This window comes from Ranitomeya variabilis, chromosome 8, assembly GCF_051348905.1.
Source record: "Ranitomeya variabilis isolate aRanVar5 chromosome 8, aRanVar5.hap1, whole genome shotgun sequence".
Lineage (NCBI taxonomy): Eukaryota > Metazoa > Chordata > Amphibia > Anura > Dendrobatidae > Ranitomeya > Ranitomeya variabilis.
In genome coordinates this window covers 34,409,119-34,422,545 of record NC_135239.1, presented here as the reverse complement: position 1 = coordinate 34,422,545, position 13,427 = coordinate 34,409,119, and the positions used below count along the sequence as shown (strand labels likewise).

At 44.1% G+C, this 13,427-nt stretch overlaps 1 protein-coding gene across 1 annotated transcript in view; it reads left to right on the top strand.

Annotated features, from left to right (window-relative positions):
• Positions 1-1,456: 1,456 nt before the first annotated feature.
• Positions 1,457-13,427, top strand: part of RAB3B (RAB3B, member RAS oncogene family) — a 73,171-nt gene continuing 61,200 nt past the window's right edge. Inside the window, exon 1 of the mRNA XM_077278143.1 lies at positions 1,457-1,605. The gene's annotated coding sequence lies outside the window, so the exon portion shown is untranslated. The remainder of the gene's footprint in view (positions 1,606-13,427) is intronic.

The window sequence follows — 13,427 nt, the reverse complement described above, 5'->3', positions numbered from 1 at the left end:
CTTTTTTAGATAGATTTGAGCTTAATAGAACATTCAGGAGAGATGGGCTACAGACTGACCCAACAGGGCTTTGGGTGTCGGGATTAACAGTGAATGTTATTGAGCAGCTTGTATGCAGTGTAATATATGCAGGCTTTACAAGTGTAAAATCATTGCAAAAAAGTATAAAATGCAATCCTAGGTAAAAATAGAATTCACGAAAAATCTGCCTTTTAGGAGGCAAAAACTGGCTAACTTCACTAATACAGATTATAGGTTGTTACAATGCAAAGTGATGGCTGCTATAATCCATAACATTTGACTGTATACAAACAACCCTCCATGAAAGAACCAATTCACAGGGAAAGAGAGCAGACAATCGCATGTCATTTTTGACGGGTTGTCCACCTTTAATTTTTTATTTCAATGTATAGAATGGAGGCTAAAAACAATCTTTGCAATTGAGTTTCATTAATAGTTTTTCACCGTTTGCTTTCTACACCCTCTGTATTTTTCTGTCTGGTTGCAGAATGAGTTAACTGAGAATCCGCCGGGCAGCTCACTATGATGGGAAGTTATCTCTCTTATCTGTCTTTCTCTGAGCTCCTCTCAGCTGATTTAGAACCAGAGATAACACCAACATTAAATAAGTGTGCAGGGAAACAAAAGACCTGTAAATGCTGAATGGTGCAACATATTTAATTAAAAAAAAAATTTTTTGCCCCAAATACATGCATTTGAATAGTAAAATAATAAATAATAAAATAGATAATAAAAAGTAACTACAAAATAAAAAATAAAATAATAAATTAATATAATAAAAAGAAAAATAATACAAATATAAAAACAAGTTGTCTTACGTCTGACTCCGGGGAACGTTCAGGACACCCACAATACACGTTAGATGAGTTTTTCAGATTTTGACAGAGTTGGGTAACCAATACCATGAGCCATCTAATGTGTATGGGGGTGTACTGACTTTCCCGATGCCAAATCTCAGTGGGAAAAAAAAGATCTGGACATTTAGATTTAGCTGCTTCCCTGCATGGGAAGGGTTAAAAGGATTGTCGGATTAGTTACTTTGCAGTAAATGAGCAATAATAATCAGCTCCAGTAATCAAGAAAAATCTGATTGGTAATAATAAGTTTTGTAACCAGAGATACAAATGTATCAGTAATATTAACCATATAGGTGCATGTTAAAGGGAAGGAAGTGATGTTACTTAATCTGTAAGTTAATGATAACAAAATATATAATTTTTCACTTCTTTTTACTCCCATGCTGTTCTATGCGTTTGTCTTTTTTTTTTTTTGCCAGCATGAGTCATCATCACAGCATGTGGTAACCAAGGGGTTAATGCATGCTCTCCTCTCTGGGATGCAGACTTGGTTCTTGGACACACCCTTCTGACGTCATGACAGCTGGCCACGCCCAGAAGTGTTTGGTCCTTTTAAACCTGAGCTGATGATTGTCAGTGGAGGGGATTTAATCAGGGAGGGAGAATGGAAAGTTGTGTAGGAGACAATGGCCAGAGCTGAGCGCTGAGAGGCAGCAGGAGAAAGGAGGGCACACCAAGAAAGCCAGAGAGTGAGGGGTTAATAGCAGGTGCCTCACAGCAGACAGAGGTAAGGAACTTCTGACTTTTCAGCTATTCTTTCATTTCTGGCATAGGTGGCATTGAAGAGTCTCAGCAGCATGCCAATAGCTGGCTGGGACTTGTAGTGCTACACCAGGCTCTTCAGATCTGCAGTCCTAGTGATGCATTGCACTCTTTGCACTTCTGGTCTTTGTGCTCCAGGTCCATGATACATTTATTAATGCTGCTGTTTCCTATGTTTCTCACCCCTCTCCTCCCTTGAGATCAGCTTGTATGTAACCTCTAAGGAAATTGCCTCATATTTACTTTTGCTGGCACCTGGGTTCTGCACTGTCGCTCCCTCGCCGTCTGCAGGGTGACGATGGGTTAATGACACCGTAATGTGAACACTGTCTGATGGGGACTGTGCAATAATCCTATAGATTGTGATGTCCTACTGTATGATAGTGTATCATGGACCTTGATATTGTATCATTTTGTCAGGTTCCTGATGGAAGCGGAACATGGTCTAATGATCAGATGCGTTATGTGACTTCGCTTCTTAAAGGGGTCACACACCGAGGGCTCGTGCAGGCGACTGTAACAATTGGACGAGAGCTATCCGTCATTTTGATGGATCGATTTAATTCCATGGGGCTGTGCACATGTCGGATTTATTTATCTTCAGATAAAAAAAAAAATCGCAGCATGTCCAAGTTTGATCCAATTATCAGATCGCACTCGGCCATGTGAGTCCGTGTAAAACATCCGACTGCACTCGGATGACATATGAGTGCAGTTCGATTTTCACTGTCAAGCAAAATGAAAAAGATGGTGTCTGGTTTTCTTTTTTTTTTTTCCAATCTTCTCCTCATCCCAAAAAATTGGATCAAACTGTCATCAGAGTGTGATTTGCATAATCTCCTAGATTCTCTCGGCTGAGATACAATACGGTGGTGTGCACCTAGCCTAAGACTCATCCGGGTCTATTTTTATATCCGCGTAAAAGTGTTTTGTTAAAAAATATTTTTTTTCCCTTTATTTTAATTTATGGACTTTTTCCAATGTATCAGTTAAAATAAACGTATGGAATTCTGAAGTGTAAATTGTTTCCGCTTCAGATTCTCAGACTTTAACAGCTGGGTCTGATCTAAAATAAATGAAAATACGAAATGCTCAGAGACTCGCAGACTGGAGACACCCAGATCTGATTTTATAACTGATCAGTGTGTGGATGAATGAAGGGTCGTGGGCTGTCCGAGAGAGGGGGAAAAACAAGTCCGCACTGGGATGTGTGAACGCAGTCTTGGGTAGCGCCATCAATGCCTCGGGATCACGGCCATTACAGGTACAGAGGAGTAAATCATTGATGCAGAAGTGTTTCTCTATTCCTGTGTAATCCGGATGTCCCTGCATGCAGCGCCCCGCTGGGGACCCAACTGTTCAGTGCTTGTGATTGGCCGGATGTTGGCTAAATGGAAAATAGGTTATGGGAACGGTTTGATCTGACGTATTGCAGTACGGAACCCTTCAATTTAAATAGGGATGGCGGTAGTTCCCTTTTAATTTAAAGGGAACTTGTCAGTCACTTTATGCTGCCCAGTTCGATGGACATCAGGAATCTGAGACCGGCTCCTGCGTCCTAAATGGCGGTGTTTTACTAAAGTTCTTGCCACGGACAAGGTGACAAGTCCAAAATGCAGGTCCCTCCTGGTTCACCTATGGTGACGGGTCTCTTTGCTGTACACACATACGGAGGGATGTGTCAGTGCTCCACTTCGGACATTGATCAGTGTCTGACGTTGTAGGTGAGGGACCCTCATCCATTTTATGAGTGGCATTCTGTTTTGCAATTATAGGAATAAAGAGGTGGTTTTGCATGGGAGTTAAAAAAATAAATTAAAAAAATAACTGTCGGGCAGGCGCAACCGTGTCTCCATTAGAAGGAGAGCCCTACTCTGAAGATCGATGCAAACTTCCGGATATATCTTAAATGTCCAAAAAAATAAAGGTTCTCCTCAAGGTACAATTTTAATTGAATGATTCTCAGAGCTAACACAGCCAAGATCTTCAGACCCTATTAGAGAGTGACGTGATGAAGGGGGTCTATCTGGCTCCGTTTTAGTCCAGCCAGCTCCCTATTTGGCTATGCATATGGAAGGAGGCTGGCTTGGCTAATGAATTGAGGCAGACTGCCCGCCTCTTTACCGATTGGCAAAAATCCGGTAGGAAGATTGGGGGGCTCTCTGTTATACTGGAAAAAATACATAAGCAAACCTTCCTGGGCAATGGGACCAATAATGGTGATGATGGCGCAGTATTCATAATACAACTATATTAGTAAGTTCTGCAACCCAGATATACACCATAATTTTTGCCCATGGACAACCCGTTAAGGACCTCACTAAACCTCAACGTCTATTTCAACTTTGAGGACCTAGTGTTACATTATAGGGGAGAGATATTGGGGAACATTTGAAATGAAGGTGTCACCAGAGCATCTGTCGCCTGATGAAGACAGGCGAAACGTGCATAGAGGCGGCAGGCCGGGGTCCATCTCATTAATACCATGGGAGTTATAGCTTATACACATGCTCACCAATGCACACTATGCACTACTGCATCTTCCAAGATCCCGTTGCTGCATTTAAGGTCCCATCTCACTAGAGAATGATTTTGTAAGGGATAACCTGGAACGCTTATGCAGCTGTGACCTTTTCTATGGTGCCTTATACATAATCTGGTACTAGTTCTTTAGGTGCAAGCTCACTCTGAACTGTGATTCCCAGCCTAGCCTTGGTTACATATTCCCCAAACTTTTCAACGACAGAATGGAGAATGGGTAAATGTCTTGAGCGATTGCGACCCAAAGTTTGGAGGACGAGCAGTGGATCGTGTCAAGAACTCGACAGTAGTATCTACGCCAATCTGGCATTCCTGTACCACCCATATCCCTAGATCTGGTTAGTATGTTAAGATTTTATTCTGGGGCAACCAGAGGACCAAACAAAGAATAAAGCTACGCTGAATTTTATGGTGTTGTCCCGGACCTCCCTGCCAGGAACAAAGCCCACCTGATCTGGGTGTATGAGCTTCGGAAGAAGAGGGTTTAGTCTGTCTGTGATTAATTAATTCATTTTAATGTCAACGTTAAGGAATGAGTTTGGGCGATAGCTGGAGCGTAAATTAGGATCCTTTCCAGTTTTTGGAATGACGGTGACGTGCAGAGTTTTTTTCGTTTTTTCACCGTTTCCAATAAATAACCCAAACCACCTTGTGCTCCAGTCTTAGAGGTATTTATATATCATCTGAAGCCCTTTACTTATTAAACCTTGCCGTGTGTACACAGCAGACTCTGATAAATGTGTTTGCCTTGCTTTGCGCGTGCTTTGTTCCATTGTGACTCTGCACCGTCCTATTTTACGCTTTTCACTTCCTGCAGGTGATTAGCTGGCGAGTTTTTCATCCTCCCATCTGGTGTCTATAGAACTGGATTTACCTTTTAGTCTGTTGCTCGGTAAGCGGCTATTCTATAGCTTTATCTGGCCTTGTGGTCATAGGACCGAGGCACTGGCTGTTTGCTCCTAAGACCGGATACATTTAACTCTCCGAGCGATGGAGAATGGAGTTTTTCTTTTTATTGATGATGTATGTTAGGCTACATTCACATCTGCGTTGTTGGGCGTTGCATCGGCGACGCAACGCATGCAAAACGCATTGTTTTGTGACGCATGCGTCCACTTTTGGCATGATTTTTGGGCAAAAAAACTGCATCATGCAGCGTCCTCTGCGCCCTGACGCTTGCGCCAAAAATGACGCATGCGTCACAAAACGCAAGACAACGCATGTCCATGCACCCCCCATGTTAAATATAGGGGCGCATGACGCATGCGTCGCTATGCGTCGCCGAACCTGCGCCCGACGCAACACAAATGTGAACGTAGCCTTAGAATCAATTGGGAAACAAAAACCTTTACGGTCCATTGGGTGCCATGATGCAGATCTGGACCACACAGGCTTTGCGTCTATTTCAGATGATATCTTTAAAAAAATACACTTTTTTTTTTTTTTTTTTTGTCAATATAAAGCATGGCTTGCAGAGACTCGGGACCACCAGGCACCCTATCTGCACCATCAGCAGCATCTAAAAGGGGTCTTTCTACTATATATACTTATACACTGGACCCCCAATGAAAACATAGAATGGAAGTCCCAAGTTCACCTTGGAATAGAGAGGTGGTTAGCATGCTACACTTCTACATGGCCGTCTCTCTCTGTACCATGGAAGTGAATGTGCACTCCGGCTACATATTAGACTTTGGGACCCTTGTTCTAAGGATCATCCAAGTAATCGCACATTCTTCACTTCTCGTGGGATAAGCACTCAGACCAATTAATCAATGATGAACTGCGGATCAGCATTTTATTTTACGCCAACTCCACCCCAATAACAAAACTTGAATGTTAAAATTTTTACTTAATTTTTTTTTAAATCACCGCATCCACTAGTTTCTCCTGTAAATTGGATCAGTCTCACCCATTCAAGCAGGGGCGGACATATCATTGGTGCCCAAGAGGTAAGCGAGCCAATTTCTATCTCCAAAGCCGATGCATTCTTGGGCAAATATATGAGCATATATTGTTCGTGCACAGGGGCCCTTTTCTGTCTGTGTCCACCAGTGCATTCAAGTGTATGGATGCATTAAGAAAGCAAAAAAAAAACATTATAGGAGCCATTTTCTATGAACACGTTGCAATTCTGTAACATGGTAAACTGGAAATAGTCTTGCAAATTATTAATAGCTGTTGTAAGAAAAAAAACAAAAAACATGTTGCGTATGGATGACATGATGATTGTGGTTTAGAATCCCAAAACATAGGGCAGGTGCACTTTAATGGGGTTGTTCATTAGTAACATATTTGATATTAATGACCTTTGGCTACGTTCACATTAGCGTTGTGCGACGCAGCGTCGGGCACCGCTGCGGCGACGCATGCGTCATGCGCCCCTATATTTAACATGGGGGCGCATGGACATGCGTTGCACTTGCGTTTTGTGACGCATGCGTCACTGCGGCGCACGCGTCAGGGCGCAGAGGACGCAGCAAGTTGCATTTTTTGCGCGTCCAAAATCAAGCAAAAAAAGGACGCATGCGTCACAAAACAATGCGTTTTGCATGCGTTGTGCGTTGCGTCGCCGACGCAACACACAACAACGCAAATATGAACGTAGCCTAACTCTAACCTAAGGAGATGTCAGATTGGAAGTGGTCTGACCCCCAGAATCCACACCGACCGTATGTTATCTGCTCCGGAGGTGGATAGATGGCAGTTACCAGGTTCTGCCAATCTGCTCCTATTGAAGTAAATAAGAACAAACTCCATTGTTTATTTTTTTTTATGTGGTCTCCACTCAAGTTGATCGGTAGGGGTTCTGGGTGTTTGGCCCTCCACTAATCTGATTTTAGTTACCCAAGACCTAGAAAACCCAAATATTTCTTAGTCTATAAGCCAATTTAGAGGTCTGTATCAGGAAAAACAAACCTCCAAATTATTATTTTTACTTTGCAAATTATAGCCCTACTTTCTGTGTATCCGATATACTGTAATTGTGAGCGCTTCCTAATGACTTTTTCTGCCTTCCAGTCCATGAGCAAAGAAAACTGCTCATGTGTAAAATGTATACATCTTGGCATTAATGGAGAAGGCGAGACCACCCAGGTGCAGTATAGGGCAAGTAGCACGAAGGATCACATCCTAGTCAGTTTTGGTTTGTCATTCTTGGACCCCCAAGATGTTTCCCTTTAGCTAATGCTGCCCTCAACACTAAAATACACTGCTCAAAAAAAAATAAAGGGAACACTCAAATAACACATCCTAGATCTGAATGAATGAAATATTCTCATTGAATATTTTGTTCTGTACAAAGTTGAATGTGCTGACAACAAAATCACACAAACTTTCAATGGAAATCAAATGTATTAACCAATGGAGGCCTGGATTTTGAACGATACTCAAAATCAAAGTGAAACATCAAATTACAGGCTGATCCAACTTCAGTGGAAATGCCTCAAAACAAGGAAATGATGCTCAGTAGTGTGTGTGGCCTCCACGTGCATGTATGACCTCCCTACTGTACAACGCCTGGGCATGCTCCTGATGAGGAGGCGGATGGTCTCCTGGGGGATCTCCTCCCAGACCTGGACTAAAGCATCCACCAACTCCTGGACAGTTTGTGGTGCAACATGACGTTGGTGGATGATGCGAGACATGATGTCCCAGATGTGTTCAACGGTCGGGCTTCAATGCCTTCATCTTGCAGGAACTGCTGACACACTCCAGCCACATGAGGTCTGGCATTGTCCTGCATTAGGAGGAACCCAGGGCCAACCTCACCAGCATATGGTCTCACAAGGAGTCTGAGAATGTCATCTCGGTACCTAATGGCAGTCAGGCTACCTCTGGCGAGCACATGGCAGGCTGTGCGGCTCTCTAAAGAAATTCCACCCCACACCATTACTGATCCACTGCCAAACTGGTCATGCTGAAGGATATTGCAGGCAGATCGCTCTCCATGGCGTCTCCAGACTCTGTCACGTCTGTCACGTGCTCAGTGTGAACCTGCTCTCATCTGTGAGGAGCACAGGGCAACAGTGGCAAATTTGCCAATCCTGGTTTTCTGTGGCAAATGCCAAGTGCAGTGTTGGGCTGTGAGCACAACCTCCATCTGTGAACGTTGGGTACTCAGACCATCCTCATGGAGTCGGTTTCTAACCATTTGTGCAGACACATGCCCATTTGTGGCCTGCTGGAGGTAATTTTGCAGGGCTCTGGCAGTGCTCCTCCTGTTCCTCCTTGCACAAAGGTTGAGGTAGCGGTCCTGCTGCTGGGTTGTTGCCCTCCTACGGCCCCCTGCACATCTGGTGTACTGCCCTGTCTCCTGGTAGCACCTCCAGCTTCTGGACACTACGCTGACAGACACAGCAAACCTTGCCACAGCTCGCATTGATGTGCCATCCTGGATGAGCTGCACTACCTGAGCCACTTGTGTGGGTTGTAGAGTCCGTCTCATGCTACCACAAGTGTGAAAGCACAGCCAACATTCAAAAGTGACCAAAACATCAGCCAGAAAGCATTGGTACTGAGATGTGGTCTGTGGTCCCCACCTGCAGAACCACTCCTTTATTGAGGGTGTCTTGATGATTGCCAATAATTTCCATCTGTTGTCTATTCCATTTGGACAACAGCATGTGAAATAGGAGGCAACACTGATTGACAATCAAAGTGGACAGTTTGATTTCACAGAAGTTTGATTTACTTGGAGTTACATTCTGTTGTTTAAGTGCTCCCTTTATTTTTTTGAGCAGTGTACATGAGAGCACATGATCATTAGGTGACATAAACCCGGCCGCTCCTTACTGGTCACAAGCCATAAGTAAAAAATCATAGATAAGACCCAGATCAGCAGCAGTTGCTCCACTTAATCAGGAAAGGGATGGAAATTCTACATGGTTTCTCTAAGTATCCTCAATATCAATTTGTATGTAAATGGTGGGGGGGATGGACCGCCAATCAAGAATATGCGCTATTAGATGTCTGATTTTCAAGCGTGCAGAGACGTCGCTGACGTGGCTGCAGAGGTGGCGGTGGCACATGGACTGGTGTCTGGTGCCAAAGACTCCTCTGCAATATAAGAGGATATTGATGAGATCTGCGCAGATCAAGTCACTTTCTCAATGTTGGGTTATGAGAAGTTCCTCAAGACTCTCGTAGGATTTTATTGGGAAAGTGACTTAAAGGTCATGCTGAAGACGCTGTGTGATCTCGCTAGGGTTATCGGTGGCCATGTCATAATGCAGGAGATGGCCAGAATGGTACAAGGCAATGATCGGTAAGTATTTTAATACATACCAATGGGGGGTAGGGGTGGAAAGGGAGTGAAATCTATAGAAAAATATTGCTTCCTTCTCCCCCACCCTTCGCAACACATTAAAACTGCATTTGGTGTGCAAACCATTCCGCAGTCTAAATAAGAACTGTCCTGATTCTCCAGGTCTGTAAATTGCAATCCATGCTATTTAGATTATTCTTTTCCTGTTCACGAGCATTCTGCCAGTACTGAAGGTCCTGGAACTTCCTTCCATAGCATGTATTGTGCCTTCTATTATCCAATAATTTGCCTGTCCTGGACTTAAAGTGCTCTCCTTTATGTCTATGGCCGCTACCCATTTTTTTCCTACTATCTCTCTTGGCATCTCTGCTGCTAGATGGATTACACTCGACAACAGGCAGTGGACAACAAGTTGGTCAAAAGGGAGTCTCCTAATGGTCGCCACTTTGGAGTGAGGTGTTTTGTTTTTTGTTTTGTTTTTTTTTTTGGGGGGGGGCATATAGTAGACAACACAGTAAAATTCGATAATTTATTTACTTTTATTAGACCATAAATTGGTGCATATCGGTCTAATAAATAACACAGAGAAAAAGCAAAAAACAGTGCTCGTGGTTCACACAAGTCATTCTTTCTGGTGCGGAATAGTATTAAATGTATCTTGCATAATTTTGGTGCACTTTTTTCTTCTCCCCAAGATAAATGGATGCAATAACCTCTGCAACTAAGGCAGCAATTCTCGATTTCTTGGCTGCTGTACGTTGCACAGTAAGCAGCTGGTTATCTCTTGTGTATTTCCCATACAGTTTCACAACATCCCTTTTGTATTGCACCGCATCTCACATTCAGCAGTTCGCTCGCCCCTCTTATTTCTCAAGTTACCGCTCACATATGACACGAAGCTTAGAGCAGTTTCCTTCTTTGTGAGAAGTTCACAAAAATGCATGTGAATGATGCACAAGTGAGAAGTCTACTGGTGCGGGATGATGAAGCCAACGTCCGCAGCTGGTATCATTGGCATGACTACTGGAATATATGGACTCATTTTTCAGCCTAGATGAGTGACCTTTAAGTGGTGACGTAAGAGGAACGAAAACACAGAAATAGAGGCGATGTACTTGTTTCCAGATGAAATATTTATTTGTTAATTGCATGGTTTGGAAAAGCTTCGGATGACATTGCGGGCAGCTGAGCGCAGAATTTACCGTGTTACAAGGTCTTACTTTCTTATATTTTGGTCTTTGCCAATGAATGAGACTGTCATTTTGTAGTCCAAGTTTTGAAGTTGTTTTTTTTTTTTTTTTTTCTCTCTGCTAGTTTGGAAATCCTTTTTGGGTAGAGGGTTTCCTCTGAAAATTTTCTGATCACTTTCGAATTTTGCTTTTATTTATTTATTTTTCCATTTTATATTTTTATGGTCTTATACCAAGCGGACAGTGACCACAAGATAATAATGGAGATCAACCGAAAGTCACACCCCAGAGGATCCTGGGAGCCACGCCCCATTATTAGATACTATAACAATTTGCATATTGAGTGCACTAAACACATGCCATATCCCTAATATTTGTGGCTTATATACATTATTTTTTAAATAAGTTTTTTTTAAAAAAATAGCCACTTTTCACCTAGTTTGAAAACTAGCTTTCAGTCACTGGTTAGGACCGCCCACTTGATTAAAAAGCATAGATTTATATGAGTTAGAATTCAAGTGTTTCCTGCTCTATAACATTCCGATTAGACCGCATTTTCTATTTGACAGTTCCCCTCTAAAGTCCGTGGTACACCTTAGAGTAACATCAGCCAAGGCTGCCAATATAGTTGGGGTAGGCAAACAGTCAGTGTATGGCAGCCGCCCTCAAACTCTTCCCCCAGCAGACTGTGTCAGGGGAGAGAACGATCCAATGTGTCTGACTTCGGACTTCCAATCCTTTTGTTATTCGGAGAGATAAATTGCTGAGTGAACCCTTGAGCCTGTGCTTTGTGGTGTGTTGTGTGTTTTTATTTACACATTTGTCTGACCTATCACCATTCAGGTTGTTACGCCCAACGGTGGTGCATGTGGATTTGTGAACCCAGTGTGCCACAAGGCCGGAGCTGCACAGGAAGGGGAGTAGCTAAGTGGTTACGTGGTGTTCACTGGAGCTCCTGATGGTGGAGACAGACTGGGCTGCAGGTAGCCGCCAGGGACCACTCCTGGGCAGAGCCCGGTACTGCAGCTGCTGACCCCTGGTGTCAGGTACGCTGACACTGATTAGGGCTAGATCTCTGTTCAGATTAATAAGTTCTAGCTCCTCTACAGACCGGTTACTGACACAGATTCAGGCTCAGTTCAGACACGCTAGGATGCTGGGTCAGGGTTTGGCCGCACACAGACCATGGGACGAGGTTCAGGCACTGGCCACTCCAGAACCAGGGGGACGAGGTTCAGGCACTGGCCACTCCAGAACCAGGGGGACGAGGTTCAGGCACTGGCCACTCCAGAACCAGGGGGACGAGGTTCAGGCACTGACCACTCCGGCGTCCGGGGGGCGAGGTTCAGACACTGGCCACTCCAGGGCCAGGGGAACGAGGTTCAGACACTGGCCACTGACCTTCCCACAGGTGAAGTAGATCCCCAGGGCTTCCCAGTGTGAAGGTGGTAGAATGGCGAGAGGTGCAGAGAAGAATGAGGACACAGGATTGCAGTCTCTTTACCTTGTTTACTGTTGGTTTCAGCAGCCACAGTCCAGGGCACCAGACCACAGGACAGGCAGAGAAGTCCAGGCAGTCCAGAGACAAGCACGTTCCCCTGGGTAAGTCAGGTGGGAGCCTACCATTCTGCGCTCTCTGTTTCTAAGTCACTGCTGCCACTAAGTGTCTCAACAAGGTCTTTAATCGTTCTGCTGTCCTAGGACAGGTACCTGTATGGCAGGCAGCTCAAGCCGTGTGTTGTGGGGTCCGTTCTTGATGACTCCGTGCTTTTGAGCGCTGCTGTGCCACAGGTAATTGTGGGCAGAGTTTTGGTAATGCAATGCCCTCCAGTTCTGCTCCATGTCATAAAGTCCACGTGAGCCTCGGGCTCCCGGTTCCCGGCTCCTTGCTCTATGGCTCTTCAGAGGCTTGCTAGTGGCCTCCTGGAGCTCTCACTTTCCTCTGTACTCCACTTCTGTCTGTCCTCGCACACTGACTCCTACTATAAAACTGAGCTCACTACGCCTCCAAACCAGGACCTTTATTGAGGGAAGCTGCCTTAAAACAGGGTTTTGAGCTCCCCCTCCGGGCCTGGAATTGGAAGGTATTTTCCAAATACATCAAATGATCACCTGCACTGAAGCACAGTTTGCTGAAGCCCAAACAGCTCATTGACCAAAAGAACCTTTCATGCCATTATGTGTTTTTTATATTTTATTTTTGTTAAGTTACTGATCATCAATGCAAAATCTGTGCAAGATTAAACTATTGATATGAAGGAAAGGGGATAATCCAGCACACGTCAGGCGATCCACATAAAGAGACTTTCTCAGGAGGATCGTAATGACAGGCACATGGGTTATCCAGCCCAACAAACCCCCCCCCCCCCCCATTTTTTTTTCTTTTTGTGCGCATGCTGAAGACACTCTGTTAGCACATGAGCATGCTCGCTCATCACTAATGTGAATACGTAAAAAAAAAAAAATTATAAACTGCCTAGAACTGAATATGTTGGTATCTGTGATCCCATTCTGTCCTGTCTGTATAATCGTTTGTGTCCACACACACACACACACACACACACACACACACACACACCCTGCCTAGGAGCTGTGGTATGATCAGACTATGTTCCTGCATGGTCGGACACGACCATTACACAGTACATAGCAGGGGCACATTTACAACATTATCTCAGCATAGGAACATTATTTTTAAACTCTTCTAATTGTGAAACTTTTATTATTCCAAAACCTATTGACTTAAAGTGTACTTTGTTCTTGGGGTGGGGGGGGGGGGGTGAATCTCTT